Here is a 19,048-nt window from a genome sequence, read left to right on the forward strand (position 1 = left end):
TATCCAAGCCATTATATTCAGGCTTTTAAATGTCTGAGCTGAAGACATTTGAGCTAGTTTAGGTTATTGGTTAGTAAAAATTACCTTCTCTCCCACTAAGAATTGGGTTACTTTTTCACCCCATTAATCATGGACCATCCACATCACTTGCTGACCAAAAAACATTAGCAGACATGATCCAAGCAGAAGCCTGTAATGTACTTACGCAGTTTGCTTTGACCTGCGTCCTCTAGTGATTCATGGTGAGAACAATATGCTCTGGTAAATGCTGTCCCTTTGGCTTGGACCCACATAAATACACTGAACCCACTCTCCAGCCTAGAGCCTGAAGCAGGCTTCCCTGGCTAAACTCAGCCTCCATTAGCTGAAGCGTGATATGCCTGCATGCCCCTGAGTCTGAGAATAAATATTTGTTACTGAAAGCCACTAAGATTTGTGGGGAGTTTGTTACACATCATCCTGATGGCAATACCAGTAGTGGATAACCAAGTCCTTGTGATTTTGCCTTTAAATGAATTCACTAACTGTAAGTGAAATTCTAAGTAGAAATATGAAAATTAATTTTTTTTCCATATAGAAGTAGTGACTACTACTTTCTTGTCTTGAATTGCTGACCAAAATATATTTTTGATAGAGCATAAATTTGGCTACATGAGGGCAGTCTTCTGCAGGGATTAATTTCTACAAGATGAAGAAATTTTTTTCAAATTATTGTAGAATTCTTTCAGGCATTTGACTAAAAGTAGCTTTTATTAGGAAGTTCAATGGGCTGCATGTAGACTTTGAAATCAAATAAGCTCCAAGTTAGAAAATAATTGGTGTGGTACTCTGTTGCATTCTAGAGAAAAATTGAGTGGTGCCATTATTTTAGAATTTGAATTTCCAGAAACATTTCATCCACTTGACTTGTAAGATTCGGGGTTGAGCAAAGAAGTGATAAAACAGCACTTACATAGACAACTGATGATCTGCTTAAACAAATTTTTTTGATTCATTAAAATCAGAATTTCCATTGACATAAAATGAAGATAATCAAACTGCATCTTAATTGTGAGTTCTCCTAATTTAATTGAATTTCAACTCTTAGGTCAGTGTCTGGAGCACAAAGGCAATTTCTTGTAGAAAGGCTTTACTATATTCTTTTTAAATTAATTTCCCTTTTTATTCACAAGAAGGGAGTGATAGAGCCCAATGAGAATGAACTATTAAATGAATACATACTAGATTCTGGACAAATACATTGAATTGGGTCCAACATGCTTATAAAGGTTGCTAAATGTAGGTATTTGGTGATCACTGGCAAATTAGCAGATGTAGGCAGATGTAGAAGAAGGGTATGATAGAACTTCCAGACTTATGTCATATATCTCTGTGTCCTAAGGATATAATGGACAAAATGAGCTTGAGAAGCAGTAGCATAAAGTTGAAAGTCACAAGAATCCAAGAATGCTAGAATTCAAAGCCACTTGGCCAGGAAATTGAGATGACCTACCAGTCATCTACGCAAAGCCATACAATAGTGGGTTCCACAGCTAGATGGTCCATCTGGAGTCCCTGATTCTTAATTCCATGTATTTCCTAACAAATTTAAGGGAGATTGTCTGATTAAAAATTATTAAACACAGAACTCATTTATTACAGATATTATATGTATGGTCTGATTTAGTAGTCTTTAAAGACAAGAGTAGTTCTTGCTGGTGTTGTGCCATGGCATCAGCACATCTTTGGCAGAACTGTCAGATGGGAGAGCCCATCTGAGAACTATCTCCCATGGGAGGGGATTATCCTAGATCTTTGTCTTTCCCATTCTTGAGTCCAGGTTTCTTACAGGACCTATTCTGACAAAGCTGTCCTGAGTACCCTGTGGTCTCATAGCCACGTTTGTCAAGGTAGCCTGGTTGTCCAGGATAACAATGCACATCAATGACTCCTGGCAGGTGATAATTACATAAGCATCCTGCCAGCCACCCAAGTGGAAACCATTGCCCCAATGCTTCCGAGAGGAGAGAACACGCCGGGAGCAGTGTGCGGCTGGGGTGCACATGTACACATGCTCTCTGGCCTGGCAGAAACATTTTCCAGTGAAATGATTTTTCACATTGTGAGAAGAAATATGTGAAAAGGCTCCTTCATCTGCCAGACTCAGGATGCTCTAAAACACAAAGTGCTTTGGCTTTGTCTACGCTTTGAGGGGGCTGGCTTTGTTTATTTTTATACTTATTTGTGCTTTACTCTTTTTTCAAGTGGCAAGTACTTTATTCAGTTTTCTCAGTGGAGCAAAAACAGACTGATTGGCCCTCTGGGTGTCCGGGAATGAAAGGTCATTCATCCACTCTGCAAACACACCCACTAGGGCAGAGAAAGCCCAGACAGACTGTGACCTGAAAAAGCTCAGCATTCAGCACCCCTCGGCCGGGGGGTGAAAGCAAATGCTTTCTTCAGAGGGCTGTGTAGTCAGGAGGACATACCCACAAGGCCATCTAGCCAGGTGAGGACTTGGGCCAGGGCCTTAGATCAAAAAGAGAGATAAGATGGGAGAGGGGAGATAATACATACAGCAAGAGGGAGAAATTGGGGGTGGGGGGACACGGAAAAGACTGGGGAGATGAAGGAGAGAAGCATTGCTTTTCTTTCTTTGAGACATATTTTTGTCAGGAGAGTATCCAGGCTAGAAGAAAGTAGGTCTTTGTTCTAATAGATTGTGTTAATATCATATATATTTGTTTACCCCCAGAAACACAGGGTGTTTTTTTTTTGTTTGTTTGTTTGTTTTTGACACAGAGTTTTACTATGTTGCCCTCAGTAGAGTGCTATAGTATCATAACTCAAGGCAACCTCAAACTATTGGGCTTAAGCAATTCTCTTTTTTCAGCCTCCCTAGTAGCTGGGGATACAAGTGCCTGCCACAACCCAGACTATTTTTTTTTTTTTTTTTTTTTAGTTGCAGTTGTCATTGTTGTTTAGCAGGCCCAGGCTGGGCTCGAACCCACCAGCATCGGTGTATGTGGCCAGCACCCTACTCACTGAGCTACAGGCACCAAGCCCAGAAGCACGGTTATTGATTAACATTTAGTGCCATGGTTATTGATTAACATTCAGTGCCATTGTTACACAATGGCTTAAAATCAGAATCCTCAGTCAAATGGACATGGATTTGGGTCCCAGCTCAATGACTTACAACATTCCCTAATATTGTAAAATTTGTCTTATTACAAAATGATGAAAAGTATAGTAGCTCCTTCACAGAGTTAAAGTGAGTATTCAATGAAAGAATGCGTGGAAGTGCATTGCAAAATCTCTAACATATAGTGAATTCTCAAATATTAGCTGTTAGCATTTAGTAAATATGGCAATGGGTATAATACCAACAGGATTTAGAGACATAAAGAATAGAAACTGCCTTCCAGGAACTTGTAGTGTGCCTGAGGGTATAAGATTAACACATTAATGCAGAAATTATTCCAAAAAATTGAGAGAAAGAGTCTTCCCCAACACGTTCAATGAAGCAAACATCACCTGAAACCAAAACCAGGGAAAGACCCAACTAAAAAGGAGAATTTCAGACCAATTTCACTGATGAATATAGGTGCAAAAATTCTCAATAAAATCCTAGCCAATAAATTGCAGCACACATTAAAAAATAATAATTCATCATGATCAAGTAGGCTACATCCCAGGAATGCAAGGCAAGTTTAACATACACAGGTCTATAAATGTAATTCACCGTAACAACAGAAGCAAAAACAAAGACCATATGATCCTCTCTATAGATGCTGAAAAAGCATTCAATAAAATACAGCATCCTTTTCTAATTAGAACACTTAAGAATATAGGCATGGTGGCATATTTCTTAATCTGATTGAAGCCATCTACAAAAAAATCCACAACCGATATTATATTGCCTGGAGTAAACTCAGAACTTTTCCACTTAGAACTAGAACTAGACAAGATTGTCCTTTATTCCACTGCTATTCAACATAGCGCTGGAAGTCCTAGCCAATATAATCAGGCAAGAGAAGGAAATAAAGGGCAGCCAAATGGGTGAAGAGGAGGTCAAACTCTTGCTCTTTGCCGATGATATGATCTTCTACTTAGAGAATGCCAAAGACTCAACCACAAGACTCCTGGAAGTGATCAAAAAATATAGCAATATCTCAGGATATAAAATCAATGCCCACAAATCAGTAGCTCTTATATATGCCAAAAACAGCCAAGAGGAAAAGCTAATCAAGGATACAATTCCCTTCACAGTAGCTTCAACAACAACAAAAAAAAAAATGAAATACCTAGGAACATGCATAACAAAAGAAGTGAAGAACCTCTGCAAAGAAAATTATGAAACCCTAAGAAAAAAATAGCAGAAGATATTAACAAGGGGGAGAACATACTATGCCCAGGGCTGGGAAGAATCAACATTGTTAAAAATGTCTATGCTTCCCCAAGCAATCTACAGATTCAGGGAAATCCCCATTAAAATATCCTCATTATACTTTCAATATTTGGAAAAAATAATTCTTCAATTTGCATGAAACAAGAATAATGCCCATATACCCAAGGCAATTCTTGATAATAAAAATAAGGCCGGGTGCATCAGTCTACCAGACTTTAGGCTGCACTGCAAGGCCATAGTGATCAAAACAGCATAGTATTGGCATAAAAAATAAAGATATTGACATTTGGAACCAAATAGAAAACCATGAGATGAAACTAACATCTTATAGCCACCTAATCTTTAATAAACCAAACAAGAACATACACTAGGGGAAAAAATCCCTATTCAATAAATGATGTTGGAAGAATTGGATAACCACATGTAAAAGACTAAAACTGGACCCACACCTCTCACCATTTACAAAAATTGATTCAAGATGCATAAAAGATTTAAATCTAAGGAATGAAATAATAAAAATCCTCAAAGAAAGCATGGGGAAAGCACTTGAAGATATTGGCCTGGGGGAAGATTTCATGAAGAAGACTTCCGTGGCAATTGCAACAACAACAAAAATAAACAAATGAGACTTAATTAAACTGAAAAGCTTCTGTACAGCTAAAGAAACAATAACCAAACCAAATAGACAACCTTCAAAATGGAAAAATATATTTGCATATTATGAATCAGACAAAAGCTCAATAACTAGGATCTATAGAGATCTATTAATTTGTGTCAAATTAATCAACACAAAAAGACCCAACAATCCTATATATCAATGGGCAAGAGAGATGAATAGAACCTTCTCTAAAGAAGACAGACAAATGGCTAACAAACATAAAAAAATGGTCCTCGTCCCTAATCGTCAGAGAAACACAAATCAAAACTACCCTGAGATATTACCCAACCCCAATAGAGAATGGCCCACACCACAAAGTCTCAAAGCTGCAGTTGCTGGTGTGGATGTGGAGAGAAGGGAACACTTTTACACTGCTGATGGGACTACAAACTAATACAAACTTTTTGGAAGGAAGTATGGAGAATCCTCAAAGAACTCAAATTAGACCTCCCACTTGATCCTGCAATCCCTAGTCATCTACTCATCTACTAAGAAGAAAAAAATCCTTTTATCCTAAGCACATTTGCACTAGAATATTTATTGCAGCTCAATTTACAATTGCCAAAATATGGAAACAGCATAAATGCCCACCAACCCAGGAAGGGATTAACAAGCCATGGTATATGTATACCATGGAATACAATTTTGCCATTAAGAAAGATGGAGACTTTACATATTTTGTATTAACATGGATGGAGGTGGGACACATTCTTCTTCATAAACCATCACAAGAATGGAGAAGCAAGAACCCAAAGTACACAATTCTAATGTGAAGGCAGTAAATGATCTAATACAAGAGGTGGGGCAGGGGAATAAGGGAGCAGGGAGAGGTGAGGAGAGAGGGGGATGGGAGGGTCACGGTGTATGGCACATCTCTTGGGAGGAGGACACAATTATAAGACAGACTGTATCTAACAAATGCAATCAGTGTAACCTAATTCTTTGTACCCTCAATGAATCTCAAAGAATAATTTAAAAAAAGATTAACACATGAAGCAATATTGACTGTCCATAGGTCATATAAAGTATATGGAGCACACTGAGTTTTGCATGAGTTCATAATGCCCACAGTCTTGAAAAGCTGCTTAATAATTCATGGTACTGGGATTTACCATCAATTAAATGGTATATTTAAGTAAATCCTAGAAGCAGAGATGGAAAATAAGTGTCTTCCAAACCAATGTTTCTACAACTGTAACATGCATACAAATCACCCAGAGATCACTTAATAGTATGGCACATAGTTAAGTCCTAGGGTGGGGTCTCAAATTCTGAATTTTTAAGAAGCTCCTATGTAATTTGAATGTTACTGGTCCCCAGACCACTCATCAAGTACCAACAACTTAAAAAGATGTTGGAACATGTTCCAGGAAGCTCATGTATCTGCCCTGTCTCTAGTTGCTTATTTTATACCTATTAAATGTTAAACATGAAGGAAGATCAAAATGGAAAGGTAAGAGAAGCAAGAGAAATAGGTCCCGAAGTCCCTGCTCACAAGGAAATATAGGGTCTTTTTCCTCTTAAATTCTCATTGATCAGAAAAATGTCATCACTACCACCACCACCAACAACAACAACAACAACAACAACGACGATGTTACCTACCTGAAACAACTAGGGAAAAACATCCATTGAGCAAGCATGTGATGATCCAGTACCAAATTTTAGATAAGTGACAGAAGTGAAGAAGGAAGAAATCACCAAAGGACAGGGTTAGTCGTAGATAGTGACATTCAACTCAAAAGCTAAAAGAAATGACAACAAGGAGTGGAAAAAGTGGGTGGTGACAAGACTCAGGAGAAAGAACTCCCAGCTCTCCAGCCTTTCACTTCTTACTCTTCACTCTGGTGCACTTACGCACTGCTCTCAGACTGTATACTTGTGGCCACTCCATCACTCTCTAATACACATGCAGTGGATTTCTCTGTGCTTGTATTAAAAGAAAGAGATCAAAGTTACATTATTCTAAAATTTTCCATTTATTATTAGACTAAATGTAAGCCATTCCACTTTGTCAGATTGAAAATTAAGTCTAGAGAAGTCAGTTTCTTAGGTTGTAGACAATGAAAATGTTTGTGCTGTTAGGAGCATGACAAAAATGCAGAGATAACAGACTTTTGTGCACATGGCCAATGTAATTCTAGGTAACAATGTGTGTTTATTCTGCTTTATACTACTAGGTATGCGGATTGAATTTCTTTGGTGAGTAAATGAAACACACTTTGCTATTTTCTTCAACTGAGCAGATCTTAAAACATGCTTTGAAATGGCCCTTATTCCTTGACATTTTCCCAAAGTCCTGTAAAAAGAATTAGAATGCACTTGTATTTCCAGGAAGCAAGTTGAGGGAGAAATTACATAAAAGAAAAGTAGTTGGTGCATTAGAGAGGTAAATATGTTCTGAATACCCATATACAGAAAGAGGAAGGGCATTTTGGCCCTAAGATCAGAACAAATAGAGGATTTGAAGAAGAAGGCTTGATGACCCACTCACCTTGGTCATCATCATAATGGAAGGCTGGTTTCCTTCAAAATTCCTGTTGAAATTTGACCACTTTTTTTCCAAGTAGGTATAGGACAGGAATAGAAAAGACATACTGAAATTGGAAAATGGTAGACTTAATCATACCAAGTAACAATTTTTTTTCACAATTTTGCTGCTGAAAACTAAATGAAAGAGCCTGAGATCCCAGGGTAAAAGAAAAGATAATCACTTCCTGACTCCTCAAAAGATGAGATGGCTCAGATTATGGAAACAGCACTTGACTAGGTTCACCCTATTCTCCCCAGGGAGAATTTGGATAGTCAGAGATCTGAAAGGTAAAGAATCTGACAGGCCTGGGCCTTTGACCTCTTTCTTCCATTTCATCACAGCTCATTATATTTGATAAACAAGGAAGAGACAAATTCACCCTAATGAGTGGAACTATTAAGCTAGCTATACTTAGATAGCTACATGGGGTGACTTTGAGAAAATTTCAGCCAAGTTAATGGGTCATCCCTGAGCAGAAATATCTTGTTGGGGGAGTTCTACATTGGGCTGAAATGGCCTGGATCTGGAAGCATCACCACTTTCCTCATAACCTCACCATGTCAGGGGTTGGCTGGGAGCAGCCTGAGGGAATATCCACTGGGGTGATCTGAAGGTACAGCAGCCAGGACTTTGTCAGTAGCTGTGCTTCTGGTTCCTGGAAGTTTTCCTGGAAGGGGCATCTGAGTAGTGGGCCATAAGGGATGGGACCCCCTGTGGGTCTTAACTATGCATAAAGTTCATCCCATGAAGGCAGGGAGAAATTATTTTAATTAGAGAAATCAATATTAATTTATGCAACTATAGGTAAGAATATCATAAAAGCAATGGACTTTATTTTTTAAAAGGAGTAAAACATGCATGTAGGTAAAATGTCAGAAAAATGAAAGCTTATAAACAGCTGAAGGGAGAAAAAGTACTCTTTTTAAGACACATTCAGAACTTGAATAAGAATGAGAAAACTGTAGCTCCTTTTCTTGGGAAAGATGGAACTTTAAAGTTATTCATTTATTCAGTCAATCAAAATGCATTGAACATCCTACTATATACAGAGAATTCTTTAGATAAGCAGCAGGAAGAAACACAAGAGACATTTTCTCTTTATGTTAGAGAGTCATTGACCCCTTAGAAACTCTGATCAAGATGTAGTACAAAGGTGGCAAAGGGTTTACAAGGAAGCAAATGGCAAGGAAGAGGTGGAGTGGGGAGAAAGAAGAGCAAGGTATAGTAAATATTTACAAATATTTCCATGCAAAGTCATGGGGGCCCTCAAGTACTTTAATTCACTAGAATATAAACTCCTAATCTTGAACCTCCAAGTCACGCCTGTCTTTTCTGATAAAACGATTTTGTCAGACAAGAACAAATAAATAGAACAAATATTCACTAGGATTAGTAAAAAAAAGTAAGAGAGCACAAGATGCTCTCAGTGTGTTTATGTCTATGGATTGTAAAAAATAGCATCTCAGAATACTCAGGGGTTATATATAAATAATACTGCCAGCTCACAGTCTGTTTCCTTCAAGCAAACATGGAGAACGGAACATGTGTTAGATAAATGATACCATAATATTTCCAAAGGGGAAGAATGTAGATAAACCAACAAGTATGTTAGTAATTCTAAGTAGGCTTCTAGAACAGGTTGTATATGTCTAGAAATGAAGAAATAATTACTAGCAACAAGTATGACTTTAGTAAAAAAGAGAGTAACAAACTGATCTTATGTCTTTTGCGACAGGTTATCCCTAGATCCTGAGATAAGTGGTAATCATATGTCCATAATTTGACAGAGAATGCATAGATGACCTTATGTATTAGACAGAGCAGTGCAACAGTATGATAATAAGGCTGGTAGAAAATGCAAATTCCTAGTGAGCAAATCCAAAGAATCTTTATTACCAGACTGATGTCTTCATTGGTAATTCCCAAAACTCTGTCTGGCCACTTTTTGTGATGAGTTCATAAATAGCTTGTAGTTACAATTGGTGAATGGCATCTAATGCAGCAAAGAAAGAATCAAGATCCAAAACTGATGGATTTAATTTGGAGTCTTTTATTATTGTTAAATTTAGGGTTAATAAACTAGACCATTCAAAATATAACAGTGTCATTTTAATTTCATGGGTTAGGTCACACTCTTAATAATTCTATGTGTACTTCTGGTACAATATTTTTAATAGTGTATTTAGAGGCTGTACTTGTTCTGGTAAAAAAATAAAATAAAATGATAAAGGACCTCAAAATAACTCAGCATAGGGAGTGATTGAAGGAACTGGGGAATGTTCAACATGGAGAAATAACTTAGGGAGTTCATACTATTTAAATTATTCAAAAGGATTACATAAAAAGAGAATGACACATGTTCTCTGTGGCTCTAGAGGAAAGAACAGGGACAATTAAATATACATTATAGGAAAAAGTTGACTTAAAGAACTTTTCAATCACTGATTGCTGATAAAAATGAGAGAAAATGTTTTGGGAATATGACAAATTTCCCATTACTGGAGGTATCCAAGTATATACTTAAATAGATAATTCAAAGACCACCTAATAATGTCTTCAAGAGAGCTATGCCTAGAATTTAGTTGGACAGAATTTACTCCAGCAAAAATGAGATCTAGAGGCAGAGGTCAGGAAACATGGCCTTCAACTTTCTTCTTAGAAAACTACCTCATGATCTCTTTCTAATTAAAAAAATTAATGCTATCATGCTGTGTGACTTTTACATTCATTTTTATGAATTTCTTTTAGTCAAGGTAAGTTAGGTTTTCTGCAACAATTACCAACTCCAAAATTCTCAGTGGCTTGAAACCACAAGGATTTCTTTCTTGTTCTCTAGTGATAGGGTGCCTTCAGAATATGAGGCAACTTAGTTTGGATAGTGAGCAGACAGAATTCAGTAAATCGTGCACTGGATCTTGAAGTCTTCTGACCTATGTAGAAGTACTCACAAGATTCAATCAACCACAAGAAGGGCAGGGATGTAGTCTTCCATGCACTTAGAAGAGAGGAAAGCCAGTTTTTTGTGAGCAGTAACTAATGACTACTGAAATTAAAGTTGTTTGAAGCCTTTAAAAACACAGAGAATCCAAATGAATAGTACTACTGTGTCTTCTGGGATCAGGTCCTGCCTCCTTCATGAACTTTCTCCAAGTATGTTACTTTACCCTTCTTTGCCTCAGTTTCTATAAAACAGAAACAGGAATCTCTTTTGTTCTTTCTGTCTCTCTCTCTCTCAATTGTTGTTTCAATACAGTGAATCAAAAAATATAAATGTAATTCTAAACATTTCAATAACAATTATTGAAAGAAATACTTTATACACACTAAATTCACATAGTTTATTTGAGCAAAGAGCAATTTATTAATTGGGCAGCACTCAGAACTAGAGTAGGTTTAGAGAGTTTGACCTAACAGTATGAGCAGAATGATTTTATCGGCTAAAGAAGGAAGCATGTAACAGAAGTCACCTGGTTGGCTACAGAAAAGCATCTGCCTTATTTTGGCATGGCCAGATGAATTGGCTCCCTGTGATTGGCCAAATCTGAGCTGTTTGTGTGGGCTGAAACTCAGCTACTTGTTATAAAAAAAATATTCCTAAGTTAGGTTTCTATTTGTTTGATGTACTAAGTTAAGTTGCAATTTGTTCCATAAGAATTCAAAGTTCAGAAAAATCCTCAGGCTAATGGCCTCCTGCTTATTTAATTTAACACCATACAGATGGAGTGGATAATGAATAAATACTCCATGCTAAAACCCAAGAGAAATAATCTATGCTTCTCCCTCCAATGGCAATGGTACACATTTTTCTGTCTGATCCCAACACTTCAAATTCCCCTCAAACTTTCCAGGTTTCCCAGTGCTTACAGCAATATTTCTACAGTATATTCCTCAAGAACCCTTGTTCTTTGGTCAAATAAGTTTAGGGTCTCCTGTATATTGAATACGCTTTTAGCATTTTTTTTCAATGTAAGAAGCACTTCTACTTATGCTGTTTAATATTCTTTTAACTGTCTTTCCCCACCTTCCAATAAGATAATATAATTGTCTTGCTCCATGTTTCAGAAGTAGACAAAGGCACAGAGACTGCTCTGAAGACATCAAGAGCCAGTGTCAGGGTCAGGACGAGGTAGTCCTGGCTCCTGCCTCCCACCATGCTAGTCTGTGCATTCTCTCTCCTCTCCTTTGGCTTTTCTCCCTCTCTTACTCCCATTTCAATCACTCCACACAGTCTTGGCACAGAGAATAAAGAATGTGGGGTACTTGGGCAGTAGATAAGGAGACCTGCCAGGGACCTTCTCAAAAATAGTTCAAGTTCACTGGTGACCTGGCCTGCTCCCACAGTCAGGTCACATGAGAGAGGATGGACACATGACCTAGACATTTTGGTCCAAAGGAAGCCCAGATGTTCCAGGCACCCACATTCCCTGTACAGATGGCCCCATAATAACTGGCACCAGAAGTGGGCCTAGGTCCATGTGCTTCTAGCTGGGGAAAATTCTCCACTCAGGGAACTGCCTGTGACTAAAAAGATGTGTTGGACAGTTTGGAGGCACAGGTCACAGGCTAAATGTGGTGTATGCAGATCACTAGGCTCTGCTCTCTCATCAGATCACTGCCCTGCGGTGAGGTAAGGAAAGAGCCATGAGAGAGCACAGCAAGAGTCTCAGTGAGGGCAAGGCTGGGTGCAAATGCTCAAATGTCATACTCACATACACATGGCTGTCCTTCCTAACAACCACTTGCCACGCCAGTCTGGACGGATTTACTAAGGACCTAATAAAAGACCATCCAAATGCAGACAGTTATAATGGTTTCCCGTAAGGGATTTATAAGCTAAGGAGATAAGAGATGAGCACATGTATCTACAAGAAAAAAAAATCACAGGGCTGTAGTGAATACCACTAAAATGTAGAATTCAGATGAGGTAATATTCAGAAGTGGATCTGAATTATTTAGGAAATCTTCATGGGTAATTTATGCTGTGGCCCATGCCTAACCCAGACTACCCCAACTTCTTCCATTCAAATGTCCACTTTTTTCTCAACTAGTTAGATAGCTCTCTTCTCCAAATAAGCCAGTATAAAGTAATACCCTTTCACAGAGAAGCAACTAACTACCCTTCCATAAGAGAAAGATATCTATACACACCTGAGGCATTTGCACATGCTTAGAGGCACATTTTCTTTAATATTGATATTCTATCCTTTGTAACTTTCAGTTGATAACTAAATGTCAAGCTGCCGTTCTGCCCAGCTGTGACTCTGTTTCATGTTTTGATTTAACAGTAAAAATAATGCTGCTACTCATAATATCATGTCAGTTATGAATTAGATTATTGAAGCAAAGAGATCCAGAACGTGTCTAGGGGAAGATGCCCCCTGTACAATCCCATATGTAGGACCTGAAAGCCAATCTAAGCACCACGGTGGCCCTTTCCCATGCTGCCTAATCTGGCAGAACAGACACGGCAAGTGCTCAGCCTATGTGTTTGCTTAATAAGCAATATCAGCACTTGTTGGGTTTGCTGAACTTGTGTTCTCCTTGAACACACCAAAATGAGGTACTTTCCTCAACCTAGATGAAAAAATAACTTCTCTTCATTTAGTTGTTCTGGTTTAGAAATCGTCTCCCCAAATGCTTCCTATAGAAGCATTCTTTTCTTCGGTTTTGTCATGCAAATGGTGCAGAAAGTGAAAGTCTAGTGTTTTCCTTCATCAGAATTATCAAAATGGCAGGGAAAAATCCCTTTTATTTGCAGAAGTTTCACAAATTAAGAAAAGGTCACAACTAACAATGGCTGAAAGGAGAGGAGAGACTCCCAGGTAAAATTGCCCTTAGCAAAGTAAAATAACCACATCTCATCCTGCCAAACACAATTAGTATTTTCACCTTTTTTTTTCTTTAGGAGATTTATTATGATTAAAGCTGCTTAAGACATCCTTGATTTAACATTTTGGTCAAAGTAACTAGTTGATTTTCTATAGAGCTCAATACAGCTGTCAGTACCAACACAGCAAATAATAGTATGTTGAAATAGTGTTGTTTCACTAAGTGTTCATGAGGTGAACGTTTTATTATAGGCTACCGAGAGGCTGGACATGAGACCCTTTCTTACTCTACCCTATTTTTAGAGGACACGTGTGATACGTGGTACTTGCACCTGTTACTAGTAGTCTCTCAGCCAAAGCAGTCTATTTGTGCTGCTATTGTACGTGTGGTCATGTGCTGAAGCTAGGGCTGGGGCTGAGTGCTGAGGCTACATGAAGGTCACCATCACCCACGGCCTTCAGACAAGGACGTTCTTCCTGGCCCCTCTCATCTGCAGTCACATGACTCAGAGTCACACACATTATTAATCAGTAATCAGAATTGTTTCACAGGAAGGAAAATGGTTTTCCAGTTTATTTGTTAAAAACAAAAACAGTATGTGTATATATAAAACATAATCATATACACACATAATATGTATTTATCCGTGAACGATTTAAAATTACATGCCAAACTTAACAGTTACAACCTATAGATCGAGAAGAATGGGATTAGGGAAAAAAGGGTAAACTTAGAAAAGAGTATTTTAACTTTTATTCTATGAAATTTAAAATTGCTTAACTTCTTAATAACTGGAATAGTTGTTAGCCCTAGTGTAATTTTTAAATCTCTTCTCACAGAGGCTGCTATAGAATATGAATGTAAGGGAAAAGAAAGGAAAGAGGAGAAATGGAGAGAGGAAGGGAAGAAGGAAGGAATAGAAACACGAAAGAAAGCATAGGCAAATTGCCAAAAGCCAAATCCATGCACTCTGGGCTAGAGCTAAATGGGACTAATTTGGGAAGACTTAATGAAATGGTTGAATTTGAGCAGAACTTTGAAAATAATTGTAACAGATAATAATTTGATTCCTGCATCCTAGATGTTTACTGTAGAAAATTTCTATTAGAAGAGGACAAAAACCAGAAAATTACCTTTCCGTTTCCTCTCTTTCGCTTTCTCTCTCCCTCACTTGCGCGCTCTAGTTTTGGAAAGTCAACAGAAAAAAGACACCGTGGAGATGATGGGTGAGAGTGGGGAGACCATTCCAGAACAGCGGCAAAGAAGTATTTAGTGGCAGCCACGAACCGCTCCTTTCTCTCAGACCTGAGGCCCCCGCGGGCTTGTTTGGACCTGGAATGTTGTTACTGTGTTTATCCCTGAAGCTTTGCCATAGAAACAGCCTCTCTGAGCCTCCGCTGCTTCCTCTATAAAATGGAGATATTCTCTTTATCCTGCCCGCCTTACTGCCTTACATGCCACAGACAGAAAGTCCAAAGTCCCTTTACAAATCAGTTCTTACTGGAATACAGAACAATGTTACGTAGGTTTGTGGGCTAAATCACAAAAGCCTATTTAACCCAAAAGATAGCTGATATTTTATACTGAGTATTTATAGCAATGTAATCTCCTACTTTTTATCCACTATATGTGTATCATTTTTAGTTACCACACAGACATTTTAAAGCAAATTCTGTGTATTAATTTGGGGACCAATCACATTCATTTCTCTGAGAATATCCATTTTATTGTCTTAGAAAGGGAACTATTGAGAACCCTACCTATAAGGCTGGGGCATCTATTGACAACGTTATTGGGAAGAAGGGTAGATTGCATTCTGGGGACAGCTTTCATTTTTTTGAGAACATCTCTCCAACCCAAAATGTACAGATCAATCTGAAAACAACAATAATAGCCACAGAGCATGTGAAAGCAGTAACAGTAGCACCTATCATTTATGGAGGGATAATTATGCTTCTAATATTCTTTATATGTATTATTATGTTTAATTTTCAAATCATCCCTGTTACATACTTATACTTATTTTCTCCATTTTTATAAAGAAGAAAACAAGGCACAGAGAGGTTCAGGAAGTTATTCAAGGTCATGCAATTTAGTCTGAGACAGAGCCAGCATTTAAACTGTGGCTCCATAGTCCAAACTCTTCTTAATGGTTAATATATAGGCAGAAGGATGAGCTTAAATTATTATTTGTGATCTTCCATAATTAGGAAGTTGTGCTAGGCTGTTGTAGAGGTCATTTGGGCATTTTGCAAAGCTTTCTTAAAGGTAGAAATATGGTAACAATGGAAATATGACCTCTCTTCCAGTTGTCCAACTCCCACCCATAAATGATGCTCTGAGTAACCTGGCATTGGGGAAACCTGTTCATTTTGTTGGGAGTGGTAATGCCATTCCTATCTGTCACTAGGGAAGTCCATTTAAGGTTCCACGAACAAAGACTCTCACTTTAGCATTTGGTGTGGTGGGTAGCTGGGGGATTTATAATCACCCCACTCTCCCCTGCAGAGCCCACTCTCCTGCTGGACCCACATTTCTGAGTCATTTTCCAATTGGAATCAGCCATCCATACCATCATAACACACTCTGCTTCAGAAATGCATCCTTTGATTCTAGCCTTTACCCATTTTTTTTGTTTTTCTTTATTGCTTATAATGTTTGTGCAGCTGCTTTGAGAGCTAAATACGCAATCAGTGTGATGCAATCATGTTCCTTCCTTATCAGGGAAGGGAGAAAATGCCAACTTGAATTTTATGCAATTTTCAAGAACTCCATGATACAAAATGATAAGTTCACTTAATTGATTGGTCTTAATTGGAATCACAAGGGAAATTGGAATGTACATTGAGTTCAGTTGTTTGTGTTTTTAATAGCAGTGTTTGGCTGAGATTGGACCATTATCTGCCTGTGATTCACCAAATGACGGAGAGTTTGTATTTCTGAAGTTTGATGAAAATGGAATGTCGTGTTACAGTATTTTTTTCTGGCGTTTCCTGTTATGCTGTTTCTTATAAAATTTGGATTTTATGGGTTATGTATTAAGAAGGAGCTATCATAAGCAGGTATATACTTCTGTTCATATTCCAGCAATTAAAAACACACAGATAGTCACTCATGTTTGTTAATATTAACTGGTGATTTTATTCACTTGTTAATTCAGACTTTTATTCAGTCAATAAGTATTAATTGAGCCTAAGCCACCTCCTTGACTGTGTGATAAGAACAGGAGATGGACAAATGAATAGGATTAAATCCCTGCTCTCAAAATCTCACCACAGCTAGACAGATAAACAAGTAATACACATGAGGGTCCTGAGAAGAGACCCTTCCTCTCCCCTGTTGAGGAAGCAGGGAAGAATATATACCTAGACTGGGAATGGTCAATAGGCTTAACACATCAGGCTGAATTCATCAAATCATGGTCCAGGAAGTCAAAGAAATTGGAGACATTTTACTTTTTAAAAATTGTATCTTGTCTGTGTTAAACAAACTGAATAAATTTCGAATGTCCTACTCATTTTTTGTCACTAATGTTCTTCCTTTAATTTTGTATAAGAAAAAGTTAAAAAAGAAAGGATCAGACAATTTCACCTATAGATATTGATATATATTCTTCTAGCAATTCAGACACTTACATTGTGTATTTTTATTGGAAGCACATTTTATAAAGCATCATAGCACATGAACTGCTAGAACTAAGGTATGACTTTGTCCATAGTAGCTCATTTATTCAATCCATCAAAAATATGTAAGGCATGAATTATACCTATGTACTTCTACCCTCAAGTTAAAATTTGGAAGGCGATGGTCATCATGTATCCAAATTGATTTGTTTACAATTCAACAGGATTTTTTCACTGCATTTTCGGGCTATTCATCCACAAATAACATCACAGAAAAATTTGAAGATGTCTAATGGCAGAACCCATATGGTACTGTCCCATGTGGGAGTAAGGAAACCAAAGTGGCCTTGGCATGGCAGTCTAGGGTTTTTTTGTTTGCTTGTTTTGGGGTTTTGTTTTTCTTTGGCTTCCTTTGGGATGGCTATAGAGCTTTGCCTTAAAAAGAAGTTTCAAACACTAACATACTGAAGCACTTAGGAGAGAAAAGCGCACTGTGATAGAGGAGAATGTTGAACAAAGATGAATACAAATTTAGATCAGTTTTGTTCCTTGATAATCACTTTCCATCCATCTGATTTTGAAGGATTTTTTAATGTCCTTAATCCCAAGATGTGGGAAAGTAGTATATATGATTCATCAACTCTATAATCTAAATTCTAATTGAAATACAACCCATGAGATGATTCTTTATTACTTAGTTGGAATCAGTCAGCAAAGGGTTAGGAAAGAGAACTTAGTTATAAGAGCTTTGCTAAAAAGATCAGACTTATAGCACCAAGTCTCCTACTAACCTAACTGTATGACCTGGAACCAGTCACATCCTCTGTCAGTAGTTGTCCTGTCTATGAAACAGAGTGGGACACACAATGCGTAGGTAGGCAGTGATTCCGGGATGTAGACTGTACAGTTGCTTCTAGAACCTTCCGCTTCTTAGCCTTCAGTGGTTTCACAGGTAGGTCAAGTTTTCCTGAGGAGCTTTGCCAGTTCTTTCTCTAGTTTCTCTAAAATACAATATACTTACCTTCTCCAGAAGGGTGAAGCAAGATGGCCATATTCATTTTGTAATGCTGAGTGAACTTTTTCAATACAACTTAGAGTTTCAAGTTCTAAGGATATTGAAATTAATCATGACAGTTAATTCTATCATTTTAGATCTCATGGTAAATACCTTCACTCATAGGATAAGAGAGGAGGTTCTCTCTTCTATTTTCTTTGATTATTTCCAAAATTAAAGAGCCTCCTATCCCTTTGAAGATGTTCATCTCTTGAAAATGAGACAGTGTATCCCACAAAATGTTCTTCTCGGGGGGGGGGTCCTCATGTCTTCGTGTTTGTAGGCTATGTTAACTAGTTTGATGAAAATATTTCAAATTGTATATGAAACCAGCACATTGTACCTCATGACTGCATTAATGTACACAGCCACGATTTAATTAAAAAAAAAAAAAGGATGAAGTAGATGTCCTTATAAGCACTCCTCAAATTCCACTAGCCTTTGGTACAAATAACAGTCCTGTTTGATTTCCTTACTTGAGGCTTTGGTACAAATAACAGTCCTGTTTGATTTCTTTACTTGAGGCTTTCAGACACATAGGATTATAAAGAGCTGTTGGAAAGCTCTTTACAAATAATACATCTCTAGCAATAATAAAGCTCTTTACTCTTATCAAATGTTAAATCTTTCTGTAGCAGACTCGGTGCCTGTTGCTCAGTGGCTAGGGTGCCAGCCACATACAGTGAAGCTGGTGGGTTCAAATCCACCCTAGGCCTGCCAAACAACAGTGACAACAACAACAACAACAACAACAACAACAAATCTTTCTGGAGTATCTGGGTCCAGAGAAGAAACATAATAGCTTAAAAAATATTAGAGCTGGTAATATTTATGGATACACTTGTTTTTTACAGTCCATCCTTTTATACAGAACTTCATATATATTCACCTTACAAAACATCCAGACTGGGTAAAAATAATACATTTGCCAGATAAGAAACCCAAAGCCTGGGCTAGAAAG

This window comes from Otolemur garnettii, unplaced genomic scaffold (assembly GCF_000181295.1).
Source record: "Otolemur garnettii isolate 467f Iridium unplaced genomic scaffold, OtoGar3 scaffold00045, whole genome shotgun sequence".
NCBI lineage: Eukaryota > Metazoa > Chordata > Mammalia > Primates > Galagidae > Otolemur > Otolemur garnettii.